This window comes from Melospiza georgiana, chromosome 1, assembly GCF_028018845.1.
Source record: "Melospiza georgiana isolate bMelGeo1 chromosome 1, bMelGeo1.pri, whole genome shotgun sequence".
NCBI lineage: Eukaryota > Metazoa > Chordata > Aves > Passeriformes > Passerellidae > Melospiza > Melospiza georgiana.
In genome coordinates, this window is record NC_080430.1 from 112,205,492 (window position 1) to 112,221,142 (window position 15,651).

Sequence of the window (15,651 nt, forward strand, 5' to 3'; positions counted from 1 at the left end):
ACCTTTCCATTTGGTCTACTCTGGTCCATTCTCCTCAAGGGGCAAGCCTTTAAAACACAGCATCTTTTCTTTTACTACCATTCTCCTTTCCCATGACATATTTTCAGCTGGCAAATAAGCAAACATTAAGTTTTGAGGAGAATTATTTCAGATTTTCTTAGACTGAGAACTAAGGATTATTACAAAAACTACTTCTCTCCTGCTAAAATCCACACCTTACAGACAAAAAAAGCCTCAGCATTCTTCCCCAATAACTACATGAACTTGTGAAAAAAATTGCTCCTTATCACCTGACACCAGTGCACAAAGCTTTTTACTCCAGAATTCATTTCCTTCTCAAACTGTCTTGATGTTTAAATGATAGCAGGGGAAAAAAGCCTTTTAACAACAAAGGTAGACAAATGAAAGGTGGTAGGAGGAAGGAAACACCTCCTGATCATATTCCAGTAACAAGAATATCCAGCTTTAAATTATTCAACCCACTCTTCAATTTGGGACCTTTCATGATGCTGCTACCTTATTGGCTGCCCAGACAGGCATGGCAGGAAAAAAAATTTTCCTCCTGAAATGATCCAGAAGTCTCCTTTCTTTTCTGACAGAGGTCTTATAAGCTGAAGTGTATGTGTTCTCTCCTTGATTAGGGCAATCAAAGAAACAAAGGGTGGTTTGAGATGGAACAGACATTGAGACCAGTCCCATTTTTCAACCCCTTGCATAAGCATGAACACCTTCAACTAGACCAGGTTGCTCAAAGCTCCATCCAGCGTGGCCCTGAACATTTCCAGGGATGGAGCATTCACAATTTCTCTGGACAACCTGTTCCGGTGCTTCACTGCCTTCATCATAAAGAAAAAAAAAATTCCTTATGTCCAGTCTAAAACCTATCCTCATCCAGTTTAAAACTATTATCCCTTGTCCTGTCACTGTATGCCTTGGAAAAAAGCCTCTCTCTCTTTCCTATATGACATCTTTAAATATTGAAAGGCTCCATTAAGATCTTTCCAGAGGCTTTTCTCCAGGATGAGCAGCCCCAGCTCTCTCAGCTTGTCCTCACAGAAGAGTTGTTCTATCCCTCAGACAATTCTTGTGGCCTTCCTTTGGAACAAATCTAACCTCATCTTTCTTGTACTGATGATCCTGGAGCTGCACACAGCACTCCAGCTGGATTGTCATACAAGTCTTCTCCACTCAGTCTCTGATCTGCCCTACACAGCACCACAGCAAATGGCTCTGAGAGAAAGCCCCTATGATTCCCCTGTCCTGTAACAGAAGAACACTTTGAAGGATGGACAGAGCTTCACTATCGATTCATATTTATTTTTGCATGAACATATGTATATACACACATGCATATATATACAATTTATATATAATTTATATATAAATAAATAAATATATATATATATATATATATATATATATATATATTTATAGAAGCTACTTGTACAAGAGACAGACATCCAAATTTATTTTTGTTGCTGCATTCCTGGAGGAAGAATGTGCTGTTGAACTGTTTTAGCTACTGCTGTCCATCAGATAAAGCCTGTAATATTCTAATAGGAGCTGCAGATACGGATATCTGTTGTTTCTCACTGCTGCCTCTGCTGAGGAGATAAAAACAAGCTGGTATAGATGGCACACACTTTGTGATACATTTGAAACACATTCAAGCAAAACCTTTTCCATGCACACCAAAGCAAGAAAGCAAGACATGCCACCACAGGAAAGTAACCTCCAAGTACATAAACAATGAGCAGAAATAGAAGGAAAATACTGGCCCTCTGTTAAACAGGAAAGGTGGATTAGTCACCAATGATGCTGCAACAATTGAGGTTCTAAGACTTTCCTCACCTCTCTCTTTACCTGCACTGCTGGGCCTGGCCTCAGGAACAAAAATCCAGGTTGATACAAACAGAGTCCGCTTGACTGTAGAGGAAGATTTGGTGTGGGAACTATTACAGGAGATACCATTGAGTATCCACCCAAAGGTGTTGTTAGGAGACCTGGCTGACATTATTTGAGGCCGCTTTCCATAACCTTTGAGAAGCCTTGGAGATCCAGGGATGTCCCAGGAGACAGGTAGAAGACTAATTCCACTCCCACCTACAAGAAGGTCTTACAGGAAGATTCAGGAAGGTATAGGCTCATCAGTCTCTCTTCAGTCCCTGGGAATGTTACAGAACAAATCCTCCTAGGGGCTCTCATATGTCAGATGAAGCACATGACTGGGAAAAGCCCAAGGCAGTGTCACCAAGGACACATCGTACTCGACAAACTTGATCACCTTCTACAATAAGGTTCACTTGATGTGGGGGAAGGTGGGCATTGTCTGGCTGGATTTCTCCAAGGCTTTTGACATGTTTACCCACAGCTTCCTTCTGGACAGAGTGATGTGGTACGATCCACAGACATGCAGTCCTTGTTGGGGGTGGGGATCTGGCTGACAGGGTGCACCCAGAGGGTGGTGGTGACAGCTCCTTTTCAAACTGGAACCGACCAGAAGTGGGGTCCCACAGGGATCTGTGTGGGGCCCAATGCTGTTTAATATCATCACAAATTATTTGGAAGATGGGATCAAGTGTACACTGACAAAGTTTGCTAACACCAAACTGAGTAGGAAAGTGGACATTTCAGAAGGGAGAGCCAGACTGCATTTCAATCTCAGCAACTTCCTACACAACATTTCTAATTCTCTTCTCTCTGGACTTTTCCTCAGAACTGATTTCTGTTCACATCTGTGTGTACAGACACGGAGAAACAAATGGAAATTCATCCACCATATACTCACATGGGAAAGTAGAATAAGTAACATTTTCCTGCCTTGAAGGGTGGTGAAGGGAGACAGTTTTCACTCTGAGCAGGAATAATGGAGAAGTCCAGAGAGTGGTTTCTCCTCATTTTTTCATTGAGGTTCCATTGCAGTATTCCAAGAGACAGTTAGACAGTATGGGAGACTAGATTTCTTCCTGACCCACAAGACAGAAATATCTTTAAAGAAACTCCTTATTATTGAGAGAAATTCATTCAGCAAGGCAGAAAGAGTTCAAATAGTTATTTCTCTTCTCTATCTGCCTACACATTAAAACAACCACAGACACTGGTATGCTAGCATCTGCTTCCCCCTCATAAATGTGTACTGGATGATCAGTTAGGTCTGGGATCATTCTGGCCAGTCTGCTCATGCCCAGGTGTTAGCCAGATCACAAGTAGCACAGGGTCCTACAACATATTTCAGCTAAAAAGCAAAGGGCTGCTGTTTCATTACAATATGCTCAACTGGGACATGCCAGACTTGGGACATGCCTGTTGTCCTTCTCCCCAAAAGTATATTGCAGAATTCTTTTCTATTCACAGAGGCTCACATCAAGCACCTACAATAAACAGCAGCTGCACTAGAACGCCACAAAGCCTGAAGAAAAAACAAAAAGCCATAAACTGAGCAGAACTGCCACAAAGACTATTGACTTGCATCTGGGATGGGGCAATCCTGGTTCTGTGTACAGACTGGGGAATGAGAGCCTGGAAAGCAGCACCACAGAAAGGGACCTGGGGGTCCTGGTCACTGGCAATTGGAACATGAGCCAGCAGTGCCCTGGCTGCCAGGAGAGCCAAGCATGTCCTGCAGTGCATCAGGCACAGCATTGGGCAAGGGAGGGGATTGTCCCATTGTGCTCTGCACTGGGGTGGCCTCACCTTGAATATTGTGTGTAGTTTTGGGCACCACAATATAAAAAAAGATTTTAAAGTATTAAAGCGCATTCAAAGGAGAACCACAAGAATGGTGAAGGGCCTTGAGGGGAAGCCTTTTGAGGAGTGGCTGAGGTCACTTGGTCTGTTCAGCCTGGAGAACAGGAGACTGAGAGGAGACCTCATTGCAGTCTGCAACTTCCTTGTGAGGGAAAGCCGAAAGGCAGGTACCAATCTCTTCTCTCTTGTGTCCAGTGACAGGACTCAAGGCATGATGCTGAGTCAGATTGGCTTAATTTGTGTATCAGGAAAAGGTTCTTTGTCAAGAGGGTGTTTGGGCACTGGAACAGGCTGCCCAGGAAAGTGGTCACAGCACTAAGCCTGAGAGAGATCACAAAGCATTTGGACAATGTTTTCAGGCATGTGATGTGGCCCTTGAGGTGTCCTGTGCAGGGCCAGGAGTTGTACTCTATGATCATGATGGGTCCCTTCCAACTCAGTTTATTCTATGATTCTGTAACTCTACAAGTTACATGGATTCTATAAGTCCATGATTCTATGATTCTATAATTCTATAATTCTATGATTCTAGGAACTGGACTACTCTAAACCAGGCATTACACTGGAATGGGTTCTAAGAAACAGAAAGGGCAAATAGGCTACCACTATGCATCCAAGTAAATTATCCATGTAGTAGAATTTCTTCTCAAAAACTCATGTTCTTCTGTGTGCCCATGATAGCATCAGAGCTGCCTGTAAAAGGCTATAAGTGTACCCAGTTTCTAGGTGGTGAAAAATTGTTTCTCAGAAAAACAATAGTTTTACCATTTCCTTTGAAAAGCTGCACTTAAGAAAGCTCCTATTGAAATCAACACTTTACAATGCCAACAGAGATAATTAAGTTCAAGGATCACCATGAAACACTCTTTCTTAAATTATTATGAGAAACTTGGCCAGGCTGCTGTTTCACTCTTTGAAATCTATCTGTGCCATTTGTCTTTAAATGATGTCACCAGCATTCCTTCAATTTCTAGAGCAAGTAATCATTTTAGGCCCCACTTTTTCTGGGGGGTGAATGTAAACACACTGCTGAATGGATGGCTCAGAGAAGAGAAAAATATTTGTCTGTGCTAAGAGACCTTACAATATCCATGCCTTTGATTAAAGTAATACATATTTGCAGAAGATACAGTAATATGTACAACTTCAAGTCTGGGACTGCAGTCCTACAGGAATAATCAGTGATTATAGCCTGTTCCAGGAATCTAAGAGGAGCAGTTCCTGGAGAGCATGTATAAGTAGTACAGAACTGCAGAAGTGTAGCAGAAAGAACAAATGAAGATACAGGATCAGACAGAGCTTGGCTAACTTGCTGAATTAAAACTTATCATCACTGCATAAATTGCACTGATGGTTTAATTGAAGAGAAAGCAGCAGTTTCAGTGCCCATATTAACTACTTCTGAATTTGTTCAGCTACAGAGTACCTATTATGAAAACATGCAGGGTTTGAAAACATTATTATGAAAACATGTAGAAACTTTGTCTCTATTGGAGTTCATAGAAATTCTCATTATTTATTTCAGTAGGATTTTCATTGCATCCATGTATTTTGGAGATGATCATGCAGGATAAAATATCTAAAAACTAAGTCACTAAAAGTCAAAGTTCTTTTAAACTTCTGATACAAATACAATCCTTGGACAGTTACCTTGGAGGGATATCTTTTAAAAGATGGAGGGATATATTTTTTAAATCTTTTACCAATTGTTTTTAAACAGACAGAAAATCTAGAAGATGGATGCAGACCTGTAAACTATTCAAAGACTATTACTAAGAATTATAGTTTCTTTATACACATGCAAGGAGACTTTTTAAAAACTAATTTGAAAGCACTGGTTGCTTCTATTTACTTTCTAGCTCTTTAGACCACACTGCTGCTCTCACTATTTGTACCACCTCCTTTTGGAAAGGGCTTATTTCTTCCACTCCAAGTAATTCATATTAAGAGTTCCCACATCGTGTAGTTCTGTCTTTCCTTCTCTCTTTGACAGCTTGCAGCATCAGATCCCTTCAGAATAACCATTCATGAGACACTTATAGTGTGACATAACAAACTCACTGTAGGTCTTTGCCAGTTAAGCCATTAAAATTTTATTACACTTCATTTTTTGATTCTTCTTAGAACAGTAACTTTGAGTAACTGAAATGTCATCTCTTTATATTGTTTTTGCAGAGCAAAAAAAAAAAAACTCCCAGTTTGCATCTCCTAATTTCTTTTCCTATCAAACTAGTAATAGCAATTATCACTTTTAAGATTAGTCTGTTGATATCATGGTTTTATTATAGCTTCTCAAAGCAAAAAATCAAATTTTCTAATCAATTATTGCCCCAAGGTATCTACTAATATTGCCTTATTTAAAAGCTGCTAGCGAATCTCATGCCTTTTTTTTTTCTGGTTTATGATCTTTTTTGCTTCTCCTTGCCAATATCTACACTTAAGCAAAATTCAGATTTCAAAGTACAAAAAGCTAAGCATAGAGGTTTGAATTCCACCTTCCAGTCAGAAGGAATGACTTATTTTACAAAAGTTTTGCAGGGATCTTGGATGGTTACTAACAAGGATTGCTCTGCCTTCTACTTAGGGAACTCCACCATGGGATATCAGAAGAGGTATAAGTTCAGTAGAAACAGTGACTAGTCCTCCAGAGATGCATTAAACTGACTCCTTGATTTATGTCACAACAAAGGAAGCTTGTAAAACACTGAAGTTAAACTGAGGCACTGAGGAAAGACTTCAAACACAGAGATGGAACTATCCCCTTAAGGAGGAATCTCTGCAGTAGAGACTGGTCTCAAGGCAATCTTTCTGCTGGAAAGGCACATTCTGGCTGCAAGGCCAGTGTCCTGATGAAAATGGAGAAAAGCTTCTTGGAGCTGACTTAAGGCATCAATTTCTCTTCAGTTCTGTGCATCTAAGTCTGAAAGTTGTATATTACACAAATTTAGCTTTTATCCTAATTTATTCTATTAGTAATGCCAATGCTTACGGCTGAGGTTCTGGGCTGGTTTCTCAGCATCACATGTGGTAGAGCCAACAAAGGCTATTAAATAGTGTGCTCCTCCACATCTTTTCCCAGAGTGGCTCTGAGTAGCTGCTGAAGTCTGTCAGTCTGTCTGTCAGTAGGGAAGGCTGCTCCTGCAATGGCCAGAATTGGTCAGTCTCCACCTGGCCTGCAGCAGTGGAGAGAGTGCCTGAGCCTCGCACACCTCCCAGCAGGCTGTTAACCAGCCACCAAGGCTGGAAAACTTGTAAAACTTGTAAACAAGCTGTATCCTAATCTGATGCTAAATTTAATCATTATTTTATCTTTGTGTCTCCAGCCAGGCTGCAAAACACCTCTACTATCTTTCTAACAAACCACGCTATCAGTGTTCAGGAATACTTGGAGAACACACTGGAGTTCAGGCTATCCTGAAACATACAGGATGATTGCACTGTTTCTTCCATCCTATTATTAAGAAGTGCCAGAGATGGCATGTCCCTCTGCTTCAGGACAAAAAATATGGTGACTATCTAGCAACATTAAACCAATTATTTGAAAACATCTCTTCACAAATCTCAGGAAAATATATCTAACCACTTCCTATGTATTTTAATATTCCAAAATGCTATACTGCTGAAAAAATACTCATTTTTTTCTTGCAATCAAACTATTTTCATTGGGTTACTAATTTTAAACATTCAGCATTACAAAAATTTTATCAAACAATAAATGCTTCAAAAAAATTCTATTAAAAATATCTTTCACAAGACAGCCCAATGTCTCCAGGGAATTTCCTGTTCAGAAAAAAATAAATTAACAGCTTCCTTAATTAAACTATAACACAGTGAAGAATCAATGGCTAAATTAAATTTCTTTAAAGCACATTCTTTTACATTCCTTCTCCTGAAAAAGAAATGCTCTATTATATTATTCTATGGTATATGTAATAGGGAAAAAAAGGGGGGAGCCAATGCCTAGCATGCATTTTAACAGTAACTATGAAAAAAACCCTCTGCTTCTACTATAAGGAAGTAGACAAATTAAATCAAGCAATCTGTGCACATAGCCTCTGCTAAAGTTAATTGGTACATATGAAAGGATAAAATGTATTAAGAGCCTTTACTGGAAAGCAAAACTAAATCTCTGTAGCAGAATGCCCTTCCTTTTATTTGATTCTAAAGAGAAATAGGAGGGAACAGCCTGAGATATGCTAAGATAGGGGGAAAAAAACCAAAGGATATTGACCCAAACCAAACAACACTTTCAGAAATCCAGCTAAGCTTAGTTACGAGGACTTGTACACTGAAATCAAAAGCAGACTGCCTTCAGTACATGCATAAGGAAGAGATAGCTCGATGGGTAGTAATATTGCCAAAGTGAAATACCTTTTGTTACAGGACATGTGCAACAGTAATACAACTGTTCTGAAGATGCAAAAGGACACAGGTCTGCAGCTAGCCTTTTACATGGGGGCAAGCTTCACTTACCTCTAGATTGCTGATGTAAAAATGAGTGGCTGTGAATAGAGTGAATGGTCTGCAAGCATTTTAGCATTACTTGTGAAAAGATAATTCTAATTTCTCAGCTAATATTGGCTGCAAGTATTCCCTGATGTAATTATGGAGTAATAGCTGAGAACCTGATTGTAACCAACAGTTAGTAGTTTGTTGCTAACAAGGCAAACATGACAAACAATTTTGAGGCAATTATTGTCATTACAAGCCACACTCAATTGTTCAAGGCAAGCGTAATAGAAAGTGACAGTTGTGCAGCTGGGAGGGTGGTGCGGGAAACAAGATTGTTCTCTGCTTGCAACAGACCACTCAGACTCTAGCAGAGAGTCTGCTCAATGCATAATTCATGTTTAATAATATTTTAGTCTCTAAAGCAAATTACAGTATAAGATAAGAAACAAACAGAGACATGTAAAAAAAAAATCCCACAAGTTATTATAAGATGGAATAAGACACACAGAAAAAACAGGGAGCAGGGGGGAGATGTTCACTAAAGCCAACTCACAAGATGCTTGCAAATGTAAATACAGTAACTCTACATATTAAAACAGTCAGTTATAAAAACAATCCATTTGCTATGCTTCAATGAGATGGGGGCTCGTGTCCAAATCCCAGTTTGAGACTGTTGTATGATTAGGTAGGTCCAGGAGAAAGGAAGGAGGGCTCTCCATTGAGAAATGTTGATGATTAATTCTGAGCAAATTTGAATTGTGTGTAGAGTCAAAGGAAGATTTTCATCCTCTCTTACAATAGAAGTGCCTCATGTATCAACTCAGTATTCTGATGACAATGCACACAGCAGCTGCCTCGTCAGCAGCAAGTCCATTAAAATACTTGATTTGCTGAAAATTCCACCCAGCTCTCCTCAACAGTATTAAGGGCTGAAAGTTTCTAACACAGATGCAGCAACATTTCAAGCTCTTGCCCAGGCTCAGTAATATTCATTGTCAGTGACATTGTAGCACTGTTCAAGTGTCATTACAGTGTCACTTGTAATGCCTTTTGCACTGATAGGGTATCATTTCTAAAGAAGCCATTAAAGCACCACTGAAACTGGATTTCCAAAACTCTGACTTTCTGGTCATATTTCACCATTTTCCTCCTCTTTCTTAAATCACAGAATCAGAGAATGTTACGGGTGGAAGGGACCTTAAAGAACATTTAGTTGCACCCCCTCTGCCATAAGCAGGGACACCTTCCACTACAACGCATTGGTTTATGCAAATAACAATCCATCAAACCAAATCTGATGAGTAAATCGCTCCAGGTGCAGCTCCACTGAAGCAAAATATCATCACATGCCAGCTCCTCAGGTACACTTTGACTCTGCTTAGGTGAAGGTGATACTGATTTTCTCAGACAGAGGAACATATTATAACTAACTTCCTGTCTAAAGAAACCTCTGTGATTTTGACATCTGTGACACACTGCAGTGCAGCCCACAGACTCACCCAGAAACAAATATGTGTGACTGCACTGTCTTTTGCTTTATTCAGTAAGAAAACTGGTGATTGCAGAAGGTGGCAGAGCAACAGCTGCAGAGACAGGAGACCTTTGCCTCTGTACATTACATCTGTGCTCCCTTTTCACTGCCATGAGACAGGCAGGTATCTTAGATTTTTACTTTCAGAAAACTAGTATTTATCATTTCACTCTGAGTGATAAGAAGTGAGATTATTTCCCAAACGTTTGCAAGTTCCAGTGGCTTGAACAAGACTGGAAGGTCTGAATATATCACAAAATTGTCAGATCACCTGGTCCTAGCTCAAATGTAATTTTAAACAGTCTGCCATTTCACCAAATAAAAAAAAAAGTAATGTTTTTTTCTATCCTCTTTATAAGTTAACATTCTTAACCAGCCAAAACTCTCCCTATTAAAGGAGGGTTACCTTAAATATTATTTCTTCACAGTAAAATTACCTTTAACACAGTTAAAATACCTTTTCTTTCTGAAAAATTAGCTTTTTCTTCACACTAAAATGCTTATTAATTTGCATAATGTCTTGTATAAAGTATAAGCATTATAAACAACTTTAATAGCATTTTAGCTTTGTTGATATGGATCTACAGATTGCAAATAAAACCAGTCAAGTCACAAGAAGTCCCTAAAATTGAAAGACTCTGTGAAAGTATATGAGCTGGCATCTAGGAAAACTGACAGACTGCTTCTTATTTTATTTTTAGTATTTTTATTAAGGCTTTATGACTTCATGTGGTAATGTCAGTCTATCCCATATACCACAGAAATTTCAGGTGCTTTGCTTTGAAGTCTAAAGCAGTAAAGGTTTTTCAGTAAAAGATATCTAAACTCTGCAAACAGTTTGGCTAACCTTTAGTGGGCCTTTACTGAAGTGAAGTGGACTTAGAACTCATTCAGAACAAGGACACTTGTAAAACCTGTCAGTGCTTGAACAAAAATTAAAAGCACAATTCTCTTTGATGCAAATTGATTTTATAAATTAATGTAAAATAACATTTCCACTGAAAATTCCTAATTGCCAGCAAAAAGGGTTTTTTTAAAATCCAAAAAGCATGGATTTAATGCTGTGAATCATCTGCTCTCATGTTGACTTTGCTGCCTCTAACTTTACTCAAGATCAAGAGCAGGGCCAATACATTGTCAACAGCATAGACAATTTACTCCTTTATGCTCTTTCACTAATCTGTCTTCACTCTGCCCTGCAGTTGGCGCTTGGACTCGTATATCTTGAACTTAAATTGCTTTGAGAAGAAAGAAAAGTCAATGTTTCAAGGCAGGGAGTCCAGGTTTCACTGGAATAAAGATAAAATCAAAGAAGTAAAACCCTACAACAAGTTTTGAATAAGAAGATGGGTTAAATTCTTGGCTTGGACTTTGTTCAGAGAAAAAAATCAACAGCAAGTCTTCACTCTTGCATAGACAGTCAGTTTTGACAACTTAATCAGCTAATGTTACTTATTTCAGGTGAAGCCATTGTGTAGAGATTATAGCTTTGATGCAGAAAACAGGTATTTAGATGGCTGACTCCAATACTTGCATCTGTCACAAACACAAATGAGTGAAAGGAATAGTTAATGTTAACAGCCAGGTTTCCTACATCTATATTGTGTAAAAGTGGCAATTTGAACATGCCAAGGAAAGAGAGCTGACACCATCTAAGTGATCACAAACTACTCAAAGACATAATTCTCCATTGCATTACAATATTATTGCTCAGTTTTCTATAAATTAGAAGAAATAATACTAGGAAAAGCTTATTAATCTCTACATCTAAATTGGCAGAACAAGCCCTGTTAAAGATTGACTTCTGACATATTTTGTCATTGTTAGCTCCTATATGTCTCCACACAGTGCCTGTGAGGGGTAGTTGTGTGTATGTATAAATAAACATGTGTATGTATAAATAACTCTAATTTTCTAAAACCTAGATTGAAGAGACTCTTGAACACAGTCCCTCCACCCAAATCCAGACTAATCACTGATATGTTTTAGTGTACCTCAGTAGAGTGAAAAATACTGAAAATAAATCAATTCTGCATCTTTCAGTTTGAGTTACAGTCAAATAGTCTCATCCCTGACTTTTACTTGATAGCTCACACAGTTAAAAAAACCCAAACAATAAAAAATGCAATGTCAAATTTATACTTAATTCCCCTCACTTCTACGGTTGTAAATGCTCTAAACTCCCTCTAATAGAGCATCCCTCTACATATCTCATGTCTTGGTAAGTAATGAACTTCCCCGGTGAGGAGGGAAACACACCCAGCTGCTCTGCACAGGGCTTCAGCTAACAGGCAAGGGCAACAAAAGTCTTATTTTCACTCAGAGTAGAAGCTGTTGCTGCTTCTTTGAAGGCCTATCTAGAGGTCACTTTTCACTACAAAAATCATTTTTTTAAACAGATTGAACGACTAACTTAAAAAAAAACAAAAAAGCTCCTTTATTTCCAACTCAGTTCACAAACCTTGCCTGCTGTCTGTGGTCTGAGATGGGCAAAAGGGTTTGATCCAGCAACATCAGAGCCCCAAGAGCATTATTAAGAGAAAAGAGAATTAAACACAGCTCTCAAGTTGGAGCTTTGCCTGCAGATGAGTTACACACAGGGCTCACTCCAAAGAACCAGCTTAGGACACAGAACTGTGTCATGTCTGGGGAAGCAAGAGGCAAGCAAAAGAGAAAGGAACACATGAGCAATTTGCAGCTCTATTATCCAGCTGGCTGCAAGAGAAAACACCTCTGAGGCACTGCTGAGCAGACAGCCATACCCCATTCCCAGCTGGGCAATGAACAAATTGTAAATTAGAGCTCCTTTCCTTTTCCATCTCCCCAGGGAAGAGCAGCAGCCCTTTTCTAACTCCTACCCCACTGTTGCAGCAGCCCTGCAGGTGCTCAGGATTTTCAGCCATTCACCAGCAGGTGTGACTCAAGACCCTGTTATTTAAAAGTGTACAAAGGCTAATTTAAAGTGGGAACTGTCCTTAGTAGTATTGCAGCAACTTCAGGACCATGGATGCAACTCACCAACTCTCCACTCTTTTCATTATTTCCTTAATTCCCTGTACCCTTTCCACCCAATAAGCTTAGTACAAGTATTATGAAGCCTCAGTCCCCTTGCAGAACCCAAGACTTTTGTGCAGTGCCAGCACCCATCTACTCTGAGCAAATATGCACCTTCTGTCTCTGTGCCCTCCCTCCTCAGCATTTTTCTCACCTCCCATGGCATTTCTGGGTGTAGAAGTCTATTGTTTTCAGCTCATACTGTGAGTTGCTCTCATACTTGACTTTATTCTATTTAGGCTCAAGCAACCCAACCATGAGAAACAGGACACAGTATTAGGCTGGAACACATTGAGAAACCTCAGGTCAAATTTTCTAGTATGAGTCTCTAATGGACTCCCAATGAAAAATGCTTGTCTAAGTAGGATGCAAGTACAGCCCCAAGGGATGAGGCTATGAAAGCATCATATTTCTTTTACATAGATAGTGTCAACATTCTGATGCTCTGATAAACTGAACTGGAGGAGGAGCCTCCATCTCTCCCTCAGTAGCATGGCCCAGCTCACTATTACATTCCTCTAGGGTACACAGACTGTTTATATTCTAGTACCAAATCAATTTAAATCCATAGAAAAAAAAACAGGGGATGTCCCAAAATATTCTCATGCTATTTCACATGGAAAACCAGGTAAGTAAAGTGATTAAACACATCACCTTTAGGTACACTGGAGCTGTCCTTAATCCACCCCAGGCAGCAGTTTTCCTAATGATTCCCATTAGCAAATTAGCCTCCCAAAAAGAGCATGCTTGGGGCAGCAGAAGACCTGTGCTGTCCCATTCCACCCCAGACACCATTTCCAACTGCATGTGCACAGGCAACCTTATGCAACAGCAAATTTCCACCTGCCAGGATGCAGCAAACACATTTCAGATGAGGCAAATGCCAAGTGTCTTTGTGTATAGGCTGAATGTGGTGGCTGACATAAACTTTCATAGACGTGCAGAGTGTTTGAGGGAAGGGAGCAAGAATCACTTTTGACACAGTCTCATGCTTTGGTGATGATTTCAGTGTGCATGTGCTATAATTAAGGATTAAATTCGTAAAATTTTGCAATGCAGCCTGTGAGAGCAGAAGGGATTGTACTGCTAAATTAATTTAAGTTCTCTTTTATTTTCCCTCTTTCCTGTTCCAACTGCCCTTCCTCTATCTCTCATATTGTTTATTTTCTTCCAATCTTATTTTTTCTTGCCCTCTCCTCTCCTCTTTCTTCCCCACCCCCCACTTCTCTCATGTCTTTCTGCTCCTCCTTCAGCCCCTTGTCCCACATCTGAAACAGCAGTGCTGCTATAACTAGCCACACTTAGGTTTGCTACCTGACAACAGCTAGCAAAGGAAAACAATGAAGCAGGGAGAGTGGCTATTTCAAATCTCTCTATCAGCAGATGTTTTAGCCAGAAGACACAGCAAAAAATAGGATTGCCTTAGGAAGGTGAGCAAGTGCCATCTGGGAGGAAGGGAAGGAAAGCTGAGAGATTTAAAGCCATACTGCAAGATCACACTGTCTGAAGTTCAAAGACCACAGTGGATTTACTTCCCTTTATTTCAAATAGCAAGTGACAGATTTGCAGCATTTTATCATTCATACTTAGGGTCTAATATGATTACATGTGGCACATGAATCTGATTGTAGCAGGTGTTAAGATATGTATGACAGGCATTTCTTCACAGGTTACTGTACTGAGCTATAATTTTTATTTCAGACATAAGCATGCATGCAATTATTATTAAGAAACTATATATGTGAAACTTCTACAGCATAGTATTGCAGTGAAAGCCAGATACATTAAAAAATCACCTTCCTAAGTATCCCTGAAACCTCTAAGTCAGCAATATTACTATATTACTCCTGTGAAAAGCCAAACTTCAACAGAAAAGGGAACTATCTTTTCATACATCATATGCATCAGAACTGCTTGTCTAGTGAACATATGTAGACAGAAATTGGTTAAAAGTTGAAAAAATTGTGATGGCTTGAGGACACTCAGACAAAAGGCAGTTGTGGTTAGAATCTGGCCTATCAAATGATCACACACATCCTACTTCTTCCTTTGTTTGGAGAGCAATGCAGCTGAAGATCCAAGCCATCAGCAGGTCCTACCAGTCACTATGCACCACACCCATTCTCACCTAAATATCTTACCAGCTAGCAAATGACAATGATACATGAAGTGCAAAGCATCAAGGTTAGTCAAATCCCATATATTTAGTGTTCAAGATAAATACAAAAAGCATTTCTGATTTGGAACATATAATCAGGGAATTCCCAAGTAGCAAGTACAGAATTCCAATGTGTTGTTTCTAATGGCAATAGAATAGACCTGAACTTTGGGTGCTGAGCATTCATGTGCCACTCCTGAGCCACTGTCACAGTCTGAGTAGACAGGCTATTTGTGAGCTCCATAATCCAGACAAGTTCACTCCAGTTCAGACTCATTTATCTTGCTATATAATAAGGGCTGAATCCAAAGACTACAAACTCATGTACCTTCAATGCCAAGTCAGTTTTATCTCTGACCAAATAGTAGCTTTGTGTTATAGAAAAGAAACAATTAACATTCAAATGTGCTTGCTGTTTTCTCATCTTTTGCCTCTATTTCTCCATAGGAATTTGTTGTTTTCATCCTGTCTTCTGAATATCACATTCCAGTTCCTATCTCCCAAATAACCAGCTTCTGTGACACTACTCTCCCTCCTCATGAAAACAACTTTCTGTTTTCTAGGTTGCCTGAGAAAGGTTTGAGTTTCATTTCCTTTTATTCCTGAGCATGGTCACACTACAGATGTACATCTAGAAACAGTAAGATAATGCTACTTAAGATATAGTTATCTAAGCACTCACCTGTTGCCAAAGCAACAAATAAATTAA

At 39.4% G+C, this 15,651-nt stretch overlaps 1 protein-coding gene across 3 annotated transcripts in view; it reads right to left on the minus strand.

Annotated features, from left to right (window-relative positions):
• NOL4 (nucleolar protein 4) overlaps window positions 1-15,651 on the minus strand; it is a 187,597-nt gene that overhangs the window by 120,647 nt on the left and 51,299 nt on the right. The gene's annotated exons all lie outside the window — the stretch shown is intronic.